This window comes from Hordeum vulgare, chromosome 7H, assembly GCF_904849725.1.
Source record: "Hordeum vulgare subsp. vulgare chromosome 7H, MorexV3_pseudomolecules_assembly, whole genome shotgun sequence".
NCBI lineage: Eukaryota > Viridiplantae > Streptophyta > Magnoliopsida > Poales > Poaceae > Hordeum > Hordeum vulgare.
This window is the reverse complement of record NC_058524.1, coordinates 578,714,116-578,724,276: the sequence shown is the minus strand read 5'-3', so window position 1 is coordinate 578,724,276 and position 10,161 is coordinate 578,714,116. Positions and strand designations below refer to the sequence as shown.

General features: G+C 47.4%; 1 pseudogene; it reads right to left on the bottom strand.

Moving 5' to 3' along the window:
- Nucleotides 1–3,677: 3,677 nt before the first annotated feature.
- On the bottom strand, nt 3,678–8,476 carry LOC123413109 (annotated as a pseudogene).
- Nucleotides 8,477–10,161: the final 1,685 nt, after the last annotated feature.

Genomic DNA, 10,161 nt, shown 5'->3' with positions numbered 1-10,161 from the left:
GCGCCCGGAGGAGTTAGCTCGCAGCGCTGGCGCTGGTGGAGGAGGAGAGCACGGAGCTACGAATGTGCGGGGTGGGAGAGAACCTAAGCATCTGATACCATGTTAGGAATGAGCAACTAACATTCACACGGGCCAAGGGCCAATACTTATACAAGTGGTAAAAGGCAAGAAAACCTCTGGTACAATGGGGATATACACCAAAGGGACTATACGCATCTAACATATTTCACCTCGGTAGTTCTTGTATACTTCAATCTTCGTAATTAGAGATGGAGAATTTCATTGCTCCATTTCTCCTAATCAATCTGTGTGTGTCATATATGACGGCTTTGCCAAGTCAATGGTGCTTTTTTATGAATCATCGTTACCAAAGGTGTTGGTCCATTTTTTTGTAGGTTGTTGGTGCAAATGGTGCTGACCAAACTATTGTTAGCGGGTCCATGGAAGTGCTGAAACCATGTTGGACCGTTGCGACATCTGGTGTACCGGTGTGAGAGAAACTTTTTAATGTTTCAATCTGCCACTACAACCATTTCAATCTGTTCCATTATGGTGACCTTTTAAGAAGTTTTTGGATGACATTTGATCCATCTCGCATAGAGGTGACGGCTGCTATTCTGCTAGAGAGAGGCGATGGTCATATACAGAAGAGAGGAAGTCATGGTCATCTTTCTAACAGGTCGGGGAGAGGTTAGTATATTTCTTTGGCGACTTTCGTTGCATCAACTCCATGGCACTAGGATTTATCTTACGAATTCATGAGCAGCTGTTTATCTCCAATACATTGAGCTTGTTTGTCTCATCACTTGCAGGCTAACTTGGTCACGATGCGACATGGAGGTGGCAACTATCTTCTTTTTTCGAAATGGCACTTATCCTGCATTCATTAAGAAGAAAAGAGTTGCTCGGTTAATTAAGGAAAACTGAGCAAAAACCAGGTTGTACAGTTCATTATGGAGAACCGAACGAAAACCATCACAACCGCTGGGCGGCACACAAAAACCTCACACACACCACTCCAAAGAGGGTCTTGCCGAGACATCACATAGACGTCATCGTCATCGCCATTCCTAAACCCTGAGCAAACGACTCCGACTTCACCTCAGGCGATCGTCAACTGAACACACATTGAAGAGGTCGTGCGGAGATGCATGAATGCCTGCACGACCGCACCAAACCCAGCCACCGGCGACCAGACATCACAACTTCGACTCTGACGGAGAACCATGTAGGAGAACTAGGCACGGTTGGCGCCGCAAAAGATCATCGAGCGAACTACCTGCTACCTGTCATCGTATACTACTGGAGCCCCGCCACCGCAGCTTCGACTTCAAAGCAACAAACCAGCCGAGACGATTTCGCACACCCACCGGAGAAGAGCCGACTACCGCAACCATAGCCATGTCTCCGACACTCACCTCGTTGCCACAGAAGCCTCGTGCCAATACCGCCGTCTTCCATTGGTCTTGCTCACCATATCCAGCTCGAAAAACGAGGCCCATAGGAGAGAATACGACACCAAGGCGCTTTCATTGTCCGATCAAACCAGATCAAGGGTTTCCCCTAAAGCTGGAGCGATCAACACAGGAGAGGTGCAACCACAATACAACAATGTCTCCAAGAAGATAAGCGACGGCCACGACCGCTGCCACCTCTAGCCCCGGCCATAGCCGAGACAGGGTTTTCACCCAAGCTCCTCAGACCACCTCAACCGCACATCATCTCACCATGGCGACCACCAAGCACCACCACCGAGCTGGCCCAGCACTACGAGCTCCTCCACCTCGGGCTACCGCGCTGACGGAGCAGCAATAACCCTCCCTCGCGTCGCCATGTGACCTCACGGCAGCACCTCCTTGCCACCGGACCTCCGAAGCCGCTGGCCGAGCGCCGTACTGGCCGCTAGAGCCCCTCCACCATGCGCTCCACAAGAGCAGCAGCACCACGACGAGCTTGGCCCTCACGTCGGAGATCCGCGCCGCCCGAACCTCCCGTGCACGCTAGCCGAGCGACCTTACCAGGCCTCGCCCGAGCCAACGCTCCCACGCCCTCGCTGGAAGTGGATCTCGCCAGCGCCCGCGTCATCTCAGTCGCGCTTCGCCGTACCTAGCCGATGGGAGCCACTGTCACACCGCCCACATTCCCTGGCCATCGGATCCGAGCCAGCCGGCAACGGAGCCTTGCCCGCGCACCCGTCGGAGTCCGACGGGACTTACCCTGGGCGCCCGCCGGAGGCCGACGGGCCTTACCCTTGCCATGCCCGCGCCGGACCATATCAGCCAAAGCACGGGCCACCACCCCACGCCGCCAGGGCGCCACTGCAGGCCGGCCCCGCTTGCACGCCACCAGATCCGGGCGCAAGGGCCTTGGATCCGCCACCCCCGCCGCACCGAGATTGCGATGACCACGCGCCGGTGCTGCACGAGCCAGCCACCGCCGCCGCAGCCTGAAGGAAGCCTGTCGCCGCCGCTGCCACACGGGCTTTGCCCGACGGCGAAGGGGGGAGACGACGGAGAAGCGGTTGTCGGTGGTGGCTTGGGTCGCCACCCGTGTCGCTCGTGCGAACTGACGCTGGGCCCTGGGGTGGATGTGCGCGAACAATCTTTTGAAAAAAATGTTACCGATCGACCTTCCTTCTCCATCAGGGATGATGGAGAATGTCGTGATCCCCACTCTCAAGGTCTTTTCTCTGCGAGCCTACGGCCCAAAGCATGCCATCGCATGCAGCGATAAAGAGGCCGTGGTGATTTCTCCTTCTGGTGGCCTACTGGCGTCCATCGAGCTTCCTGCGCCGCTGAATCAGGCGCTGGTCCTTGAGGACTTCTGTGTAGACGGCCTGACGAGGCAGTCCGGGGCACTCTTCTTCGGCACACCCTCGTCGGCTGCTTGATCGTTGTGGTCGGGGTGATACTGCCCTCTCTGCTCCTCAACTCGCCGAGCATTGCGATGGTAAACCAAGGTCGTCTTCGACCACACATGCTGCATCATGAACCTCACTCCTTTTATTTCTCTCAACATGCAACGCATCTCACTTCATCAACCCTCTACTTTATTTATTCAACATGCATAAGAAACGCTACTCATATTCTACAACAGTACAATGATAAAAATATAATAAATCATATGTATTGCTAGTTTTCCACTCTTGATTCTCATATTCAAATTCCAGGCAACCAAATCTCATCAAAATTCCAGAGAAACAAATAGAATAATGTAGTTTACACAGGTGAGGAAATAATAAGAGTCGGTTTGGTCCATTGGTTGATGACTAAACATCAATGCAAACATAGCCACAGATAAAACAATACAACCGAGTACTAGCACAAAAAAGTGTGGTGAACAAAATAATCATAAGCGTATCAAGGCACAGAGCTGATTACAACGAAACCGAATTGTTCGATTCAAGGCCTGAGATGAGAACCTCAGATTTTACTCCTGTAGCTTGCTGCTGGCATTGCCTCACATGAAGAGCAGGACTCGCCCACGCAGCCCTGGTTGACCTATAAAAGTGCAGTCACATAATATAAGCACGGTCATATAGACAAGTGAGCAACGTATCAGTGCACATACATATGCGTACGTGGCGTACGCAGAAACATTCTCTGAGACTTTCAAATTCGCATGGGATTCATACCTGAAGATTTACTATAGAGCAACAGTTAGCTTGCCTCCTGAAACAGATATAGATAGCCATTAGTAATATACTCCCTCCGTCTTAAAATAACTGTCTCAACTTTACACTAGAGTAGTACAAAGTTATACTGTTATACTAAGCTTAAGACATTTATTTTGGGACGGAGAGAGTACTTCTAAAGAAACTCTCTTCTTACAAGTACATGAGAAAAGAAACTACTTTTGTGATGTTACACGTAACAGGTTCATTGAATGCGAGACGGTTGGGATGGATCTGAACCGCATGCTTCAATCATGAAATTGCCGGTTGCGAATCTGCAAATGAAACAAAGGTGAAATGAGAAAGAAACTCGTCTCCTTTTACAAGTAAGTACTCCCTCCGTTCCTAAATATAAGTTTTTTAAGAGGTTTCATTATAAGTCTACATACGAAGCAAAATGAGTGAATCTACATTCTAAAGTATGTCTATATACATCCGTATGTAGTCCACTAATGAAACCTCTTTAAAGACTTATATTTAGAAACGGAGGGAGTACATGAGAAAGACACTACATTTGTGATGTTAGTAAACGTACCTTGAGTGCGGGATGGTTGGGATGGATCTCAACTGCATGCTTCAACGATGCAAGTGCTGCCTGCAGCACGTCGCTACCCATTCCAGTGTTATCTTCGATTGCAGCATCAACTTTCTGAAGACGAGGGAGGTTCACCAGGCTATGAAAGTCCAAGCCATTGGTCCCTAACAGGCCGGTTAACTCAAAACACTCAAGGCTGGACATTGCTCCCCTTACAAATCTGGGTTGCTTAGAATTTTTCAGTTCCAAGTATCTCAACTTGGGGAATGCACCCTCCTCCATGGTGTCAGGAAAAACAACGCCATCGTAACAATAAATGCACAGAGTAATGAGCTCCGAGAACCTCCCGAGGATCTCCATATCCCGCGATTCCATAGCCATCAGTTCTATATGCAAGTGGCAGAGGTTCGGGAGGCATGAGGAGTTTATCCACACTGGCAGCCCAGGAAGCAGGCCATACAGTGCCAGATGACGCAGGTGCCCAAGGGCCACAGAGCCAGCGTAATCAGACCACGGCTCAGGTTCATCTTGATACCAACAATTAACCCTTATAACTTGAAGTTTTTGCAGATTGACAAGACGTTCCATCAAATCTTTGAACAACATATCATCATACTCGTAAAAGAGTACGTCGAACTCTCTCAGCTCCTTCATCTTGCCCAGCCCTTTCAGAAAGTCTGCAGTGACCTCGCCCAACTGTAGCTCTTCCAGAGATGTTAGATTCGTCCAGTCCAGCACCCCCTTGCTAGAATTGCGAGAGCGCAAGCACTTCAGTTGAGTTAGCCGACCAACACTAACCAGTCTTCCTATGCTAATTCTGCCCAAGTCCAGTACCAGCAAAAACCTTAGATCCCCTATTTCTTCAGGGACGTCTACGATAGGAAAATTATCTGGGTGCCAACGTTGGTCCGAGATCCCAAGGTACCTGAGGTGAACCAGCCTCCCAAGATGCTTAAGATGATAAGGAGAATCTTCCAGCTTCACAGAGAATTGCAGACTTCCCATGAAAGTGCACTCTTCTAAAGCCAACACACGCAGAGCTTTAAAGTTTGAAAGCAATGGCAACATACTAAATTGGCACATGGTGGCATTATATGACCTCACTTGCTGCATGCTCGAGTTAGCCACAGATCCATCCCGCTCTACGACCTCATTATTTATGGCTAACCTACGAGCATTGATGCGCGGAGATGTTCTTTTGCTGTTTGATGCAGTGACAAAACCTTCGTCTTCTGATAGAAAATGGATCATATCAAGCACCAAATCATGCACACGACAAGCATATATGATGCCGTGATATGGCTTCTCCACTGCCTGGATCATGCTTCTATCTATGAGCAAGTTGAAGTATCTCTCTCCAACCTCAAATAATCCTTTTCCTGGTTCCTCATGGACATATCCTTCGGCTACCCACCTCCATATCAAAGTGTTCTTCATGAGACAATAATCCTCGGGGTATACATTTAGGTGCAATAAGCAAAGCCGTGGATAATATGGAAGATCATAGTAGCTATATAGCAATATCTTTCTAGTGTTATCCACGTCATTATTATCTTCATTCCCAAAACCGATGGAGTTATACACCACTGACCAATCTGCTACTGGTTTACTATCCAATAAGCTAGCTAGTGTAATGATAGCTAGCGGTATCCCACCACATTTTTGCATTATCTTTTCAGGTATCTTAATCGGTTGATCATAAGGATTTTTGCTTTTACCAACAGATAATCTCAAACTGAACAATTCCTTTGATCTACCAGGAGAAAGGGGTTCATGCTTGTAAATGTCATTTGCCTTTTTTGCCACTTCAAGAATACGAGTAGTTGTGATTACTCTACTTCCACATTTACTATCAATGAAAGCACATTTGATTATGTCCCATGAACCCATATCCCATATATCATCAACGATGATGATGTACCTGTTCGCATGACAACGTAAGATCCATGGATTAGTATATCTTATCTTATCTTATCTTATCTTACCTATCTTATCTTATCTTATCTTATCTTATCTTACCTACTAACAAAGCAAATAATGCTTCTTCCATACGTCATCCATATTGCCCTTAAAGTTGACTAAAATTACTCACCAATACCACCTATAAGTCATAAAAAACATTTCAAACAGAAATTCTCGGGACTGGGCCGGCCCATGTAGGCACCTCCTATATTACGCTCTGAGCGTTGGAAAAAGATGCAGCACACCTGTTTGGGCCGGTCCATGCGTGGGCGCCTGTTTTTTTAGTTTAATTTTTTTATTTTTCTTTTCAGTTCCATTTTGTTTTTCTACTTTAAATAATTTAGAACTTCAAACAACTTTTCTCAATTTTAAGAAACTGAGAATTTCGAAATAAATATTCAAAAAAACATATATTTTTTTGAGAATTCAAAAAATACTCAGGAGTTTTGAAAAATGTTTGCATATAAAAAAATGTTTAAACTTTGAGAAAATGTCCATAAAATAAAAAAGTCAACGATTTTAAACAAAAGTCCGTATAAAAATCTTAAAAACAGTTCGTGCCTCTGTTTTTAGTCTCATTTTTTATTTTCATTTTTCTGTTCCATTTTTTATTTTAAATAATTTAGAACTTTGAAAAAACTTGTGCAATTTATAAAACTGGGAATTTTGAAATAAAAGTTTGAAGAAAATATAAAATGTTTGTGAATTCAAAAAATGCTCAGGATTTTTGTAAAAATATTTGCATATTCAGAAAAATGTTCATAATTTTGAGAACAATGTTGGTGAAAACAATAAAAGTCCATGATTTTGAAAAAAAAGTTTGTGTGTTATTTTTTGAGTGCAATTGAAAAAAATGTTTGCTAATTCAAAAAATGTCCTAAAATTTTAAAGACATAATATGATCAGCATCGTTGGAGATTATAATTGTTTTTCTCCCGTTGCAACGTACGGGTCCTTTTGCTAGTATATCTAAAGTGTGGGCTTAGAAATAGAAGAAACGTGGCAAGCACATCAACCAAATCCAAAGACTCATTATTTAATTTGCAACAGGGTGCTTCACAGGACAACCAAGAGTTTTGTCCAAGGCACCCAAGAATACCAAGATGGCAGTAAACAATTAATGAAGAAAAGAAGTGTTGGAAGTTTTAGAGATTACAATATGGACTACATTTAGGAACAGAGGGAGTACCTCTTGTTCGCAAGCAGTCCTCGGAGTTTTTCAATGAGCAGCGCCTCATCTAAAACTGTTGCATTGGCACAAGAGGCTTGGTCGACTCGGCTGAGAATACCTATGAGAACATTCTTCAGATTAGGATTTTGACCAACTGAATAAAAAGCCTTGCATTCAAATTCTGCTTGTATCTTGTCGTAAACTGCTTTGGCAAGAGTTGTCTTGCCAAGTCCTCCAAATCCGAAGATGGAGAGGATCTTGAGCTGCTGCTTGGACACACAATCATCTCCGTCTGCCATCCTCTTGATCAGCTCGTCCCTTGGCTCCTCAATGCCAACAAGCTCTCTATGGTCTTTGAACTGAACCATCAAGCGAGGATCTACGGGGTCAATGATGGTTGTAGCAGCTAGACTTGCCTCAACATCATCAATCCTGTACCGGCCGCGTCGATCCGCCACCTGCTGGACCTGATCCTTGATGCCTATGATTGCATCGGCGATCTTGTAGCGGGTCTTCACTTTCATGAACATGTTACCTGCCTTCTTCATGAACCCTTTGAAGCTGTCTGGGTTGATGGCAGGCGCAACGCCCACCAGGAAGCTTTCAACGACGTCCTCCATCTCGTACGACAGCTCCCTGACATCATTGGCCCAGATCTTGGAGTTGTGTCGAGCTTGTCACGCGGCACCATGGCCACTTTGCGGAGGGCGGCGTCTATGTTCCTCATCTCCCTCTCGAGAAATTCTACATCTTTCTTCACGCCCTTCTGCAGCTTGTATTCTCCGTTGAGGAGCTCGGCCAGCTTGGGGAGGAGGGAGCGCATGGCCGCCGTCGCGAGGTCCATGGCTTGGGTATTGAATGGTGGTTTTGGCCTCTCTCTCTCTTCTTTTCTTGTACGTCAAACACTGCTGGTGGAGATGGTCATGTGCTGTGGCAGGGTTGGTGGCTGGATGGCCGGCGGAGATGAGAAAACTCGTCGGCGGAGCGGGGCTGGAGGGGGTGTCGGAGTGGAGACGACGGCGGAGCGGGATGGAGGGGATGGGGGAGTGAAGGAGCCGGTGGGAAGAGGGACGGATCAGGCCATGGCAGAGGTGGCTGGGGTCTGTGTGGTTGGGTAGGAGCGTGAGTTGCCGTGGACTTAGGTGGCGTTTGCCGAGAACCAAACGCCACCTTAGAGCAAGTCTATTAGAACCCTCAAACCCTTAAAAATAACCGTTTTTTACAGTTTTCGTCAACAAAACGACGTAGACTATAACCCTTAAACCTTTAAACCCGTAAAAAAAATTTAAACGTCCAACCCGCAAACGCCATCGCAGCCTGTAGAAGTGAGAGTTGGGGGGAGAAACTGCCCCCAACCTGCACTCCACTTCCTCTCCGGCGCGGGAGGGAAGTTTCAGCTCCCTCCCCTCGATCCGCCGCCGCCGCCGCTCCGCTCCGGCCGCCCCTCCGCCGCCCCGCCCCGGCCGCCCTCCGCCGCCGCTTCCCCGCCCCGCCGCAGCCCCTCCGCGGCGCCGCCCCGGCTGCCCCGTCCGCAGCGCCGCCCCTGCCGCAGCGCCGCCCCTGCCGCAGCGCCGCCCCGCCGCCGCCCCGCCGCAGCCCCTCCGCTGCGCCGCCCCGGCCGGCCCTCCGCAGCCCCGGCCTCCCCTCCGCCGCCGCCGGCCGGCCCTCCGCAGCGTCGCCCCGTCCCGGCCGCCCCTCCCAGCGCCGCCTCCCCGGCCGGCCCTCTGCAGCACCGAATGGTGAGGTTTACATTTTTGCTTTTTTGCTTCATTTTTACATTTTTGCTTCATTGGACATTACTCACAATTGTTGCCACTCACATTGTAGATGGACTCGTTGTCCGATGCGTCGGATTGGTCGTCATGGCACGGAATGTATTGCGGTAAAAGCCGTGATGCTACCATTGTGCTTGAGGCCGTAGCATCGGAGGACACATGGATTTGGCATGCATTCTTTGGGTTGCCGGGAACACTCAATGATATCAATGTCCTCAATAGATCTTCATTGTTCAAAAGATTAATTTCTGGAGATGCTCCAGCTTGCAACTACAAAATCATGAACAATGAGTATTCAATGGGATACTATCTCACCGATGGCATCTATCCCGAATGGGCAACTCTTGTGAAGTCCATCAAGGAGAAAAATGTGGTGCCCTTAACAAGAAAAGAGGCTCATTTCACCAAGGCACAAGAGGCAGCGCGCAAAGATATTGAGAGAGCTTTTGGTGTTTTACAAGCAAGGTTTGCCATAGTTCGGGGTCCAGCTCGGTTTTGGGACAAAAAAACCTTGGTGAACATCATGAAATGTTGTGTGATTCTACACAACATGATCCTAGAGGATGAGAGAGGGTTAAACCTCCCTTGTTTCTATGATAATGTTGGTACCCGTGTGCAACCGGAAAGAAACCCTTCTCGCATACACGCCTTTCTTCAAGCACATCGTGAGATTGAGGATGCAACCACTCATGGTCGTCTCCGGGATGATCTAGTAGAGCACCACTGGCAGTTGGATGGGCGGCGTATTGGCCCATGATGTATCTTTGTTTTACTTTTCTATGTCCTATTTGATTCAAACAATTGTTGTAATTTGCTGAAACATTGTTTTATGTTGTTATTTGCTCAAACATTGTTGTAATGATTTGAATGATTATTGTTTTATTCGGTGTTGTAATAATAACTAGAATGATTATTGTTTTATGTCAAATGTGATTGAATTTGTGATATGTCATATGATGAAATGTGATGAAATGTGTGATATATGAATGACAGTTTTAAGGTTTGGGGTTGGAGCAAAGACTAGAACCCTCAAACCCAACCCTTA